We start from the raw sequence: 13,420 nt of genomic DNA, 5'->3' as shown, positions 1-13,420 counted from the left end.
CCTGCTCTGTGAGTGATGAAAGGTCACTGGTACTCTCTGGTTTGAGATGGGCACCAAGCTCCACACAAGGCTTTGAAAGAGTAATTAAGCCAATGAAATACCAAAATAACCAATGTTAGCAACAAATGGGACAACAGCAACATGATCGACCATGAAAATACTGGCTCCTATAAAAATTCCATGTTTCTGAGATTTCTTTTCAGTTACTACAATGTGCAGAGGTTGATGGTTGCTCCATGACTTTGTTAGTCCATCTGATGTGCTGCCTGTGTCTCGTGAGCGCCTCAGAAGTTTAGAGCTCTTTTAAAAGCACTCCCAGCTCTGTATGGGTGCTGCAGGTGCCAGGCTGAATGAGGTACCCAGAGAATGAGGGCAGGCACAGGCACCCAGCACCAAGGAACAGCATCCTGCAGGGACTGCTGCTGGAAAAGGAAACAGAATGGAGCCACAGACTCCAGGGCTGTGCTGCTTGTCCTGCCTCGTGTGCTGGACACAAAGTTGTGTTCCAAACCTTGCAGTTTATAAAGTGTGAAAAGTCTCCCAGCCTGAATCATTCCACAGAGCTCCCAGTACAAGCAGCAGGTCTTATGGAAAAGGAGCAGGAGAGCTCAGCTTTGAGCAGCACTGGAGAAAATGAGTTGGGTTTTATGGGATTACGCCTCATCTGGCAGAGCAAAATTGCTACCAGATGTGACCTTGCTCTGGTTTAGGAATTTCTGACAAACTGAAGGGGGACTGTGCAGGATGCCAAATGACATAGAGCACATGGAATTTGCTCATTTTAATTTCTACCCAGTATCCAGTATTTACTGTGAGGATAACAACCACGATCTGTCCTGGGAACACAGACACCGAAGGGAGGACACTGAGCAGGGCAGTTCCAGTGTTAGGAGTGTGGCTGATCAAAGGTCACTCATCCAGCAGAGCAGGGATCCTATTCCAGCTTTACTCCCTGTGGAATTATGGCCCTTTGATAACAAACCAAGTTCTCCTCAATAACCCATGCCTGATTTCCATCATGAGCCTCTCCTTGCCTGGTGTCAGGGGCCTGGGAGGATCCAGGGATCCTTTAGCTCCAAGCTGTAGATACTGGAAATGCAGGAGTAGCTTCTACCTGGAACTTAGCTCATGCATCCCTCATTTACAAGGGATCCTGAGTATCATGTAGCTAAACACCGAGTCACACTTCATCCACCCACACCCAGACATTGGCAATCACCAGACAAAACAGATCAGAGGAACCAGATAAGAGTTACAATGGCCAAAACAAAATGAAATGCTCCCAGCGCTGTCTCAGGAGCTCCTGTGCAGCTGACACAAAGCTTGGGGGGAAATATTTATGTTCTATGGAAGCCAGAGGCAACTCAAGGAAAGCCCAGTGAATGATTTTCTGTGGCAGAGCTTCCCTGTTCCTGGGAGAGGGAGCTCCAGTGAGTTCTGCACACAGCAAGGGCCCTGCTGTACCTTCCCTCAGTGCCGGGGTTCTGGCAACCAACCTGAATCCTGTGTGAAATTCACAGGATTTGGGATAAAATCCAGCTTTCAGTGGAAAAGGTAATATTTTAGCTATCTACAAAACACACAAAAAGCCAAACCACAAATACCTACATCCCTGTTTGCTATAACCCAAGCCCTGGCAGTGGCTGAGGCAGCCCTGGCCCAGATCTGTGCGAGGATCCCAGCTGCCATTCCCACCTTCCACCAACACCCATGGGGGCAGGAAGCAAAGCTACCACACCCAGCATCCAGCAGCAACCTTCAACACTGACAGTTCCAGGAATGAACTCTGGGAAATGCAGTCACGCACTCTGCCTCCAATTCCACACAGCAAATACTGAACACAGGCTCTGAGTCCCACAGTTAAACATGTGGGGATCTGGCAGGTGACCGAACAGCCAGGCACAGGGTGAGCACGGGCAGATCCCCAATTCCAAACACTCTGTGGGTACCACATTACCACCTCATCTTCTCTGCTGAGCAACTTTCCAAGTTTTCCTTGAGGAAAAGAAAAGCTGAGCAATAAAACCAGAGTAACAGAAAGAGCTGAGCCACTGAAAGGTCTCTGGGGGAAGTCAGGAACTCCTGAGGGATCTCGTAAACCAGGCCCGAGGCCAGGGAAAGAGATCCATCAAGGACGTGACAGCAGATGGGAAGGATCAGCCTCAACTGCATCAAGCAAAACCTGACTTTCATCAAGAAATATCTTTCCTCAGATGACTTTTAAATGTCAGCTTATGATCAAAACCAAAAGTCCAAGCTATTATTACTCCTAGACGGAAATTGCTTTTCCAGCTCCTTCAGGAGTCCAAGCAGGGAATCTTATGGGAACTTTTGTCTCAAACAGGAACAGTCTCAAACCACAAAGGGACCGTGGTGATGGAATGCACAGCTTTGCCCTGCTCCCATGACAGATTTTACACACACACGGAGCCATCCCGGGGAATACACTTGTAGCAGCTATTGCTCAACAAAATACATTATTCTGCAGCTGCACTGCAATTTTTTGCACACAAAATCTCTGCTAAGGAAAATGTTATAAATGAGTTCAGCTTAAAAGCTGTAGCTACAAATACAAAGCAAAATTGGCAAGAGAGATGCCAGATAAAAGCAGATAAATTTGCTTCTGTCCCGCTTAGGAAGAAAACACACGACTGCTCCCAGCTGGAACAACAACTCCCTTGTACTGCTAATTCTGAACTTGCTGTTCTGGAAGAAGGATGTATATAAAGGGTTATGGTACCACGAGCTCCTCTACAGAGAGAAGCAATTTCTAAACCTGCCCAGGAGGCTCTGTCTGGGCTGTCATTTGGGTGATTTCTCTGTATGGTTTGCTCAGCTAAGGCCACAATATCACCCACTGAAATCACACACGGCTGGGAGCACCAAGACCTCAAATCCCAACCCAGCCATAACACCAGGAATTTTTAAAATGGATTTCACTAAAGCAATAAAGGCACATTTAAAACATGGAAGTTTCTCACTTTGTGCAACTAAAGGAACTGTAACCAAGAACCCTTCAACTAAATTACACCCCACAGAAACACTGTATTTTCAGAATGGATTTATGAAGACTCACCACTCGTAATTAAGTCTCAGAATAAATACAGCTCCCATCTTCCCATCTTGAGGGAAAGTTCCTCAAGCAAACCAGTCCTGCTGGTGATCCCTGTGATGCCAATCACCCAAACCTCCGGCGCCAGCGGAACCAAGGATGAGAAGAGCACAAGGTCAGAGTGGTTTTGTCCAAAATGATGAAGTGGTTTTGTCCCCGTGGCAGTCCCAGCCCACCCCCCATGCTCAGCCAGGCTCAGTCCTCTGCTTTTAAAACTAAAATCACAAGCGACACAACCAGTATGCAAGTCTCACTTTTTAGAAGAGGAAAGGAGAATTTTGGGAGGAGATTTGAGGGTCTATAAGAAGGTCTGACAATGGCAGGTAGTGACAGGAGAGCAGGGAACTCCTTCCCACTGCCAGAGGGCAGGGATAGATGGGGCATTGGGAAGGAATCGTTCCCTGTGAGGGTGGGGAGCCCCTGGCACAGGGTGCCCAGAGCAGCTGTGGCCCCTGGATCCCTGGAAGTGTCCAAGGCCAGGCTGGATGGGGCTTGGAGCAACCTGGGACAGTGGGATGAGAGGGTCTTTAAAGGTCCCTTCCACCCCAGCCATCCTGGGATTCTATAAATAACAGTCTGAATGTCACCCTGGACAGGGCAAATCTTTGCAAACATTGACCAGAATCTCTCCCAAGCTCAGGATCCAAGTTGGTCACTTGGATAAAAAGTGCTCAGCACCCCCCTGGTTTCAGACCTGCCCAGATCTGTGACTTGAGTCCTTGATCCCTTTGCCAAGATCCAATCTTGCAGGTGCCTCCTGTAGATCAGCCCTGCACACGTACCTGAAACCACTGACCACCCCAAATCCAGGGCCTGTGCTCACTGCCAGTGAAATCCCTCTGCTTTGTTCTTTCCTTTTCTCTTCCCTTGATTACAGCTTCTCTTTTTTGGCCCCTGCTCTATTTCCATTGCCACTTATTTTCCTCCTTCCATATTTCCATAACATTATTATTTTTCGTGCTAGACTCCCCATGAGTTTACGTGATTCAGTTTGTCACTATGCTCACAATATGACCAATAATTTTCCATAATTTTGTATTTTTCCTAATTGGATCTAGGCTGTAGGTCTACAGAAGAGCCAACCCAGCATAACCAAGGCCTGAGTACACAAAATTCTGTGTCTCATTTCCTTTCAATATCACTTTGTCATATGGCAACCATGTGTTTATCTGCAACTTAATTACAGCAGACTGGGAATAAATTAAAACACATACTAGAAGTTTATTTTTGTGAGGAAAAATAGAATTAAATGAACATGAAACCTCAGGAAGAACAGGAAGGGGTAGATAATAAACAGGGAACACAGAGGCTGCAGATGCTTTTTTTTTCAATTTTTTTCTTGCTGGGCAAGAGACAAATCTTCTCTCCAGTATTTCTCTTTAAAATTGTCAAGGTAAAAGATCTCCACTAGTTTATGAACGTTTTAAGCCCTACATTTTTCCAGCTTAAAATTCTTGGGTTTTTCTGGCATTTTATTTAAATTTTAAAAGACACTGTCTTAACACTGAGCTGGCAGTGGAGGCAGGCCCTGGCCCAGCTCCAAGCCCAGGGCACAGGAACTCGCTGGGATGTTGAGGGAGAGACTGACACTGCCCCGTGCCATTTATTTTGGGAGAAATACCCAGAAAACCCAGAAAGCAGAGCTCAGCAGTTCTGTTCTTCCTCCACAATTTTATTAGTTTTCATTCTGTTGTGTTTTGAGTCCCCTGCCCTCCCTCTGCAGCTAGGTGTAATTAAATATTTCTTGATGATAAACTGCATGAACGGCACCGTGTGGAAGTAGCAGAGATGTCCAATTTAGCAAGAGACGATGAGCAGCCAGGGACAATACAGAGATGAAAAATTATGGAAGGAAAAAAGATGTCATATTGCAGAGCAGCATGAAGCACCAACAATTCATGAAGAAAGAATTGTGAGCCAAATTTTCAATAATCTGAAGGAAGTAGACTGCAGGAAAGGCATTTGTAGGAGAGAAATTAAGCCAAGTTTGTGTTTTCTTCCATTACAACAGAAGCAAGATACCTCATAGATCTTTATTTTTTTTCTGTAAAAAAGTTGCTGCAAGATTCTCTCCAAGTCTTTTTGAAGTTTCAATAAATGATCCAGAATTGGACAAAGCAACTTGGATTCAAAATACCACACAAAAGTTGATTATTAAATGTGGCCCAACTTGCTTTTGTAGTTTACATTATCAAGCTCACCCAAACAGCACAATTTAAACATCATCTAAATAAAAACATCTGAATTTAGTTAATGACTTGGCTCTAACACTGTGTTTTTTCCCAAGTAGGCAGATTAATTTAAAAAATAAACCATAGGACACAATGAAGAACATCTAGTTCATCTAAATTAGCTCAAGGTTAGACATTTACCTTTTCAAAAGTGTGATTAAAGAAAGTTTTTAGACAAGGTACTCAGTTTATGTTCATCATTTACTGCTGTGGTTTTTTAATCTTTCTTGAAGGTCTGAAGAGTTATTTGCTTCTATGTGGGCAAATTTATCTTACCTGGTAAGGAGAGATACGTCCACAGACCCACCTGGAAGGTCCAAAATGCCATTTTCATTTCTCACCAGGAGCTCTAAATTGATGGAGAGGTCAGTCTATCACTTAGAGCAAACTGTCCCACAGCAGAGGGGTTTGGCCAAAATCTGCCTGTGCTATCCTGCTGGTGTCTAAGGAGCAGCTCTGCCCTGCCCTTCACTGCACACAGGAGGAACCTGGGCTGCCACAAAACAGCCCCAACACCTCCTGTGGGACTGGCACTCCAAGAAAGCTGTGCTCCAGTTTTAGCTCCACCTGGATTTGCTATCAGTGAGGAATAGCAGAGATCCTCCTGAACAACAATCACCCACCAGCCTCCAGAAAATCAGATTTTTCCTTTAACACACACACACCTATGTCCACGGGCATCCTCCTTTCACAAATACCTCTGCAGTATTTCTGTTATTCCTCCTGAGCTTTAAAAAGGTTTAACATCTGCATTAGGTAAAAAGTGAAGCTTTACCTATAGGCCTTTATTTCCTATAAAGCATATACTGCAGACACACTGAAATAATCCCACGAGACATCCATCCTCTTTTAATGGCTCTACGAAGCATTATATTTTGGACAGACTCCACAGAAATTTGCCACCCAGTAGCTTTCATTTGTCTGGTTATTTACAATTCTCAGCTGCTTATGTGAAAATAAATATTAACAGGCAGTGCTGAAGTGCCTGTTGCTATCAACAAGAGCAGGAACGGGTCCAGCTGAAATCCCCTGGAAGCTTTGAACCCAGTGAATTCCTTTCCCATCATACCCAAACACAGTCCTTCAGATCTGGCTGTCAACAACAGGACATTTCAGATTTCCAAACACATCCTTAGCACAAACAAGAGGGACACAGGAAATATTCTCGAGAAGACACAAATATCTGCAAGAAGAGATTCACCAATTTATAATTATTGCATGTGTGAGAGTGTAAAGTTGTCAATCCACTGCTAAATAACAGGCTTGCAAAATTGGTCAACTATCCTCAAACTTTGATCTACTGAATGACTTCCACAAGAAAGCTGCAAAACCTCCCCAAAAATACAAAACAGAAGCAAAAATAAGGAACACTGAAAACCTATAGCACTGTATGTGTGCAAACTTTGTTATAGTTTTGACCAAATCTCTCACAACAAATTAGATTTTGACTCAAATAGCTGTGTACTGGTGAGTAGAAAAGAATTTAGGGCAGCAAGGAGAATTCTTTAGTGTATCCAGGAGGAGAAATCACAGGCAGCTGCCAGGCAAAAACATCTCCTTGTGCTCCACCTTATTTGGTTTATAAAGGCCAAAGCTGCACTGCCCAGGAATGCTGTGTGATGCATGTGGATAAATATTTGTTTCATTGCTTAGGTACTGCAAGAACACAAAGAGCACTCACTGACAATGCCAGTGCAGCTGCCAGTGCATTTCATTCACTCTCAATGCAAACTTCAGGCATTTCATAATTTGAATTTCAATTGCTGGCCTTGCAGAATCATTTCAAAACTGTTGGTGACAATATGTTTTGTTCTGGTAGAAGCCCAGTTGAAAGGCAAGTTTTTTAATATTAGAACTTTCTCCTTTTCCTTCTTCAGTTTCCCAAGCAATCAGTTCAGTTCTCCTGTGTTTTTAAGCTCAAAGGAAGTAAAGTGATTCAAGCATTCCTGCGTGCAAACGTGGTGAATGTTTAAAGTTTTCCTTGTGTACAAAGCAGGAGATTGGTCTTAAAAGCTGTGGAATAATGCCTGCTGCAGCCTGGATCCTGGAGCACCAACCTTTCCCAGCCTAGCCACAGAAAGATCCCAGTCTAGCCTTCCCAGCCTAGACACAGAAAGATCTGAGGAAGGAGCCCTCAACCCTCTTGAGTAAAAATTGCTCAAGAAAAAGGAAATTAAAGCAACAGACAGAAGGAAGATTTGCATTCCCAGAATTTAAACATGGAGTTACCCCCAGCTCATGTAAAAAACAAGGCTGTAACACTCAGTCTCCATTCCCAAAGCCAGGCTGAGTCCCACAGCAGGAACTATAAGGGATTTCCAGACAATCCCATGGAAAACTCCAGGAGAAAGGCAAGCACCATAACGTTTAAAATGGAGTTCTGGATTACTTCAATATCCCTTTTTTCCACTGCAGAAAGACCTCTGGATGACTCTTCCCAAACACACTGAGCTCTAACATCTGAGGCCTCCAGCATATTCTTCACCTTTGGCTTTTCCTACTTTCCCCCCTCCCTGTTTTGGACTCTGCTCCTGCATTAGCATTTCTTGCACTGCCCCTGCCAGTGCAGAAGAAGCACTGTCTAGACTATGCACATATTTGTGCCTCCTAAAACCTCTTAAAATAATTCCAATTGTAGCTGTACAGCTCTTAGACCTCCAAAATCACATTTCTGATCTCTAGCATATCCCTATGAATTCAGAATTATTGTCTAACTGTTCAATCCTTATTAACTCCCAGGATCTTTCCTGCTAATTCCCATGAGACAAAAACACCATAACATTCAGTTCCCCAAGTACTCACTGGGAATGGACCTTATAAAACAAAATCAGTTTATTCCACCTTGGACAATTCACGTTGTGTAATAGGAGCAAAGGCCATGAAATACAGAAAAAATAGCAAATAAATCATAGAAAAGTACAATATCCTGGGCTGGGACTCACAAGGATCATTGACATCAAAGCCTGTGCAAGCATTTCCACAGGGCCAGTCCAAGAGGGAAGCTGGGATTGTCTAGCACATGGGATGTGTTGGTACAACAGGAATTACAAGGGAACCCATCTCTGTCCCCAACCCCAAACTTCTCCTCATCCTGTATCATGAAACAGAACCCAGTGCTTCAGAAATAACTCTATTTGTTCTCCAGCCATTTGATGATTCCTCCAGCTCCCAAAGGAAAGGGAACACACAGCATTTAATGTGAAGAACAGAGAGAAATCATAATAAAATGATTGGCAAAGTCTGTCTGACCCTGGGAAAAAAACCAAACCACACCAATGTTCTCCTTCAACAAGGCATGTTTATAAACCCTACACAGACATCCAGAAAAACATAACCTGCTCAGAGGTCTTTTTTGTTTGTTTTTAACATTTCCCTCCTGGAAGATGACACAGGGGGAACTGTGCTGGAGTGTCAGGAGATACACAACTCCTGTTTGTTTGGAGTGGCCAAAGCTTGGCCACAAACACCCATTAGACCATAAAGCAAACATAATTAATCACTTAATGGGTGCTTTTCACTTGCAGTCAATTCTGAATTTTGTGCACTCTGGAATGATATATCTCCAGAAAGGTGATAATCAAAAATACTGATATGGTATTAAGAGTTAAATTAAAAAATCAGATATCTGTACACACACACATTTATCCTGCCATTCTGCCCCTTCAGACTCTCACTGCAGAACTGCTGTACAAATCATTTTTGTCATTGTCCACTAATTCACCCAAACAAACCATTTGATGCTACTGTTTGTAATGGGAAAAACATGAATCAACAGGCAAAGACAACTAATTTTTACATCTAAGAGGAAACCACAAGCAAACTTTGTTGTTGTCCTCAAAGTGTCTTCTTGTCCCAGCTGCCAACAAATCCTGAATTTTGACTAAAATGCTTCAAAATATTTGTGTCCTCAGCTTACATCTCCTTCCTGAGACAGTGTCTCAGTGGACAGGCATCCTGTTACTAATTCCTGCTTAAATTTAAAACCAAGGGGAAAACATCTGAGGCCCCAAACAACAGGGATATCAGCAGCCAGTCACAGGAACCCAACCCTGTCTCCCTGTTGACATTTCAAACCACCAGCTTTATCTGTAAGATCAAGCTCAATTTTCACATGTCAGTTCTGACACAGTCTGAGATGGAAACAGTGCACAAGAGAAGCTTAAGAAAAGATATATTCACTTTTTAGAGAAGTACATAGTGTTTTATATGGAAATGGAAAGTGCAACCAAGCACGAGGAAGAAAATGGAAACCAGATGAGAAGGGCAAACAAGTAGAGAAAGACCACTAGAATAATTACATACTCTTATTTTCTATAATTAATACATTTTAAATGCAGACTTATCTCCATTTAATTTTTTCAGTGTTTCCTATATATATAAATGACATATTTCTAGATATAGTTATTTAAACCAGAATTTTCTATCTGTTCACTATGGCCCAATTTTTATTTAAGAGAAACACTGTCCCTTTGTTCTGGTGGGATGTAGTTGCCTTTTGAAGAATTGGAACTGGGTATGAGAAGCAAGGACATCAATGAAAACCTACAGGAGGCTTATGGCTCATGCTGGAAACTGAACAACTGCTGCAAAAACAATTATTTCAGAAAAAAGTTGGAAACCTCCAAGTTCTATTGATGAGTAACAATGCTCATTACTGGCACAGGAGGGAACCAAGCCCCAGGCTGAGCTCTTTGTGCTGCTTCAGACACACAGAGGATGTGCTGAGTTGAGTATTTTGGAAAACCATGAGTCAGCACATGGCTGAAATAGAACTACCCAACACACAGGGAAGTGTCACCATTTGAACCCCAAAAAAGAAGTGATGTTATTTGACAGAAAGGCAGAAGGACAGGGGAAATCTTCCCTGTTTCCTTACAATGGCCAGGGGGTGAAAGCTGTATTTATTCAAGGTAGGTGGGCACCTTGCTTTGGACCACCACAGGAACAGCTGCAGGTAATGACATAACAGAGATTCCACTACATTTCTTCACTAATGCACAGAGAGGCAATATGCAAAAGCTTAAAGTTCAGGTAGCTCTGAAGAAAGGCTTTACAAATTACTTCATCTGTCTGGTCACTGGCATTTCAGATACAATGTGAAAAAACATACCACAAATTAAAACTGGTGCTGTGGGATTGAACAGAAACCTATCCAAGAGGCAACGAGTTGTGGCAATAATGAGTGTCCTCAGAAAGTTGTACTAATGAATATTAATATTCTGTTCACTGCAGTAAAGAACTGGAATTAGGATGCAGTTACAGTTGAAAATTAAGCTTTTTAAAACATAAATACCTCCCAGCCACACACATTTCCCATTGCAATTTTAGGTTTATTCCCACCTAACGATGTACCCCATGCTTTTTGCAATGTATTGTTAATATTTGTAAATATGTGAAGGAAATCTGTGTTTAATATCTCAAGGTTTACCAGCAGTATTTCATCTTTTCCTGTATTTTTTTCCATAAGGATATTCGTGACCACTGACTGCAGAAGGAATGCAGCAACTGGTACAGGTTTCAGAAATGCACTCTACTGCCAATCCCAAATTCCCCATCTCATGTTTTGTGCTGACTTTAACAGTCAGAAAATTTTTTCCCCATTGCTACTTTTTTCCAACTATAAACTTGTGTGTTTGATGTTAAAAAGAATAAACCACATAAGTAATTGCAAAGTTTAGGATTCTGTCTTTGTCTCTGATCAAAACCAGTCAGCAACTGCATGGATTCATCACGACAACAAAGAGTAAAGCAATTTAAAATTGTCATTCCTTTCTTATATTTCATTGGAAGGTTAAAAAACTGCTGCTGTAATTTTCAGTTGTCTCTTTTTATTCCAATTCTTGAACAAAGCAGAAACAACCTCACATTCCTGAATGTGGATGTGTTTTTTTGACTCACAGAAATGATATTTTGATCAATGTTGTAATTAAATAACAGATCCAACTTCAACACAGCCCTTCTGTAAATAACCCACCAAGCCAGGAGGCATAATTAAAATATCTTTTTATGATATAATGTGAGAGAAAGCTGTTAAAAATAAGGATGACTGTGGAACATTTAAATCTATAGAATGCACTCTTGGTGCCAGGTGAGAGATGGTACTGGGTACCAATGTCTGGGGTTCCTCCCAAGGAAATGGATATTTTGCAAGCACATAAAATATCAGTCTGCATATGGGTACTGCTCACCTATGGCACCACAAGGGAGATACCACAAAGGGTTTCAGGACAGAGACAAGAAAAGGAATATGCAGGTGGCCACTGCCCTGTAGTGCCCCATAGCAGGCTGTAACATGCAAAGGCAGAATATTGCAGAGGTAAAAAGGAAGGATGGGGACTATCAGTTTTCCTTTGATGCTCATGGAAAAAAGGGTAGGACAACCAGATTGTAATTATTAAATAAAGGTATAAGTCTGCAAAATGGAGTCAGTAGGGAAGCTGTAAACCTCAGCTGAGTATTTTGAAATGGCTGAGAAAAGAACTTGTGAGGTTGAAAGGGAATAAAGGAATAGGAGGTAAAGCAAATAATAAGATCTGGGCAGCCAAGAGGAGCTGCCTCTCTCCTTGCTGCCTTTCCAACCAGCAGGACAAAGCCCTGCTCTGGCCCCTTGCCCTGCTCCCAGCAGCAGGCTGGACTCGCTGGCCTGCCTGAGCTCCTGAGTGCAGCCAGGTGAAAGGTGGGGAGGAGATTCCTGCAACACAGAAATGGTCAGGGCTGGCTGAAGTGAACTCTTGATTTCCTCTGCTCTGCTCAGCCAGGCTGCTCCTGTCATCCACTGCCTCAGTGAAGGCAGTTCCTGCTCCCATCCCTCTTGGTCTGGCCACTCTGCACATAAAAGATTCCATTTCTGAAGGGGATGATACAGAACTGAGTTCCATGGTCTCTGTATGCTGGGACCATAAACAGACATTTCAACTCTTCTTTCTCTGTACTCTTCATACTTACAGAGCACTCTGGACTCTTCATACTTTCTCTACTTAAGTTGGCCTAATGAGTTTTATTTTCAAGATCACCTCCTTCTATTCCTTCAGCCTGCTGGCTTTCTCTGATGACAAAGATATTACAGTGCAGGCACCTTGAAGGCTTTTGAGAAACAGAAGTTATTCCTCCCGTTTCACCATTCTCCATGTGTTCAAGTGGCCTTTCAAACAGAAGATAAAAATCTATAAGCTCCACTCAGCATCACAATGCTGTTAACTTAGACATTAATTTGACCTCCTCTGAGTTTAGAACAGGGGCACAGTAGTGAATGTTTTTCCTCCCTCCATTGCCCCCTACAGAAAGAAGCAAAATTGATAAAAAAGGAAAACAACAACAGTATTATTGTACACTAATAGTTCTTGTTGTGAGAGGAAAAGAGAAGAATCCATGCCAGAGGCTCCAGCCTTGCACAGCCATTTCTCACATCCCATGGCTCTTGCTCAAGACACAAACCAACAGTGGCAGTTTGCCCTAAGATATAAATAATAAAAAGTTATTCTAATTATTTTTCACTGCTGTTTAGTCTGCCTCTTCTCTCCTCAAAGGACACAATTCTACATTGAGGCATCTTAACAGACCAAAGCACTCCCATGGCACAGCTCATTCCAACAACTGGCCATGGGATGGACAGGCATAACACAAACTGCAGATGAAGCAGAGATGGTCAGCTTGCTCTGCACTTTTGGATGAACCATTCCCATAAAACCAGTCAATATCAGGTCCCTGAGGACACAGCAGTGTTTGCACTCACACAGAAACTACCTGAACTCTGCATGTCTGAAAAAATCTGCCATCCTAGTCTGAACTTTTAGCAGAATATACAGCATTTTTTCTTTAGTTATTATGACAGGCAAGTTTATGTGGAAATTTCTGCTGTAAATAACAATATTAAAGCCAATCTAATTAGTAATCTTACACAGATTTAAATCTTACTGAAAGGCAGCAGATGATGTCCATTTTCATACACCTTTTTTTTTTCAAATTAAAAATCCTAAACCTTCTTGATACCAGGCAGCCACAGGCCACTCTTTAACAGCTCCTACAATTTTCAAGTGTTCCTGCTCATTGCAGGAAGGTGCAATGCCCTTTTCATGAA

At 42.6% G+C, this 13,420-nt stretch overlaps 1 protein-coding gene across 1 annotated transcript in view; it reads right to left on the bottom strand.

Moving 5' to 3' along the window:
• CENPP (centromere protein P) overlaps positions 1–13,420 on the bottom strand; it is a 113,971-nt gene that overhangs the window by 3,179 nt on the left and 97,372 nt on the right. The gene's annotated exons all lie outside the window — the stretch shown is intronic.

The sequence above is a fragment of the Haemorhous mexicanus genome, chromosome 11 (assembly GCF_027477595.1).
Source record: "Haemorhous mexicanus isolate bHaeMex1 chromosome 11, bHaeMex1.pri, whole genome shotgun sequence".
In the NCBI taxonomy this organism is placed as follows: domain Eukaryota; kingdom Metazoa; phylum Chordata; class Aves; order Passeriformes; family Fringillidae; genus Haemorhous; species Haemorhous mexicanus.
The sequence above is the reverse complement of the archived record's forward strand: the minus strand, read 5'-3'. Positions and strand labels throughout refer to the sequence as shown.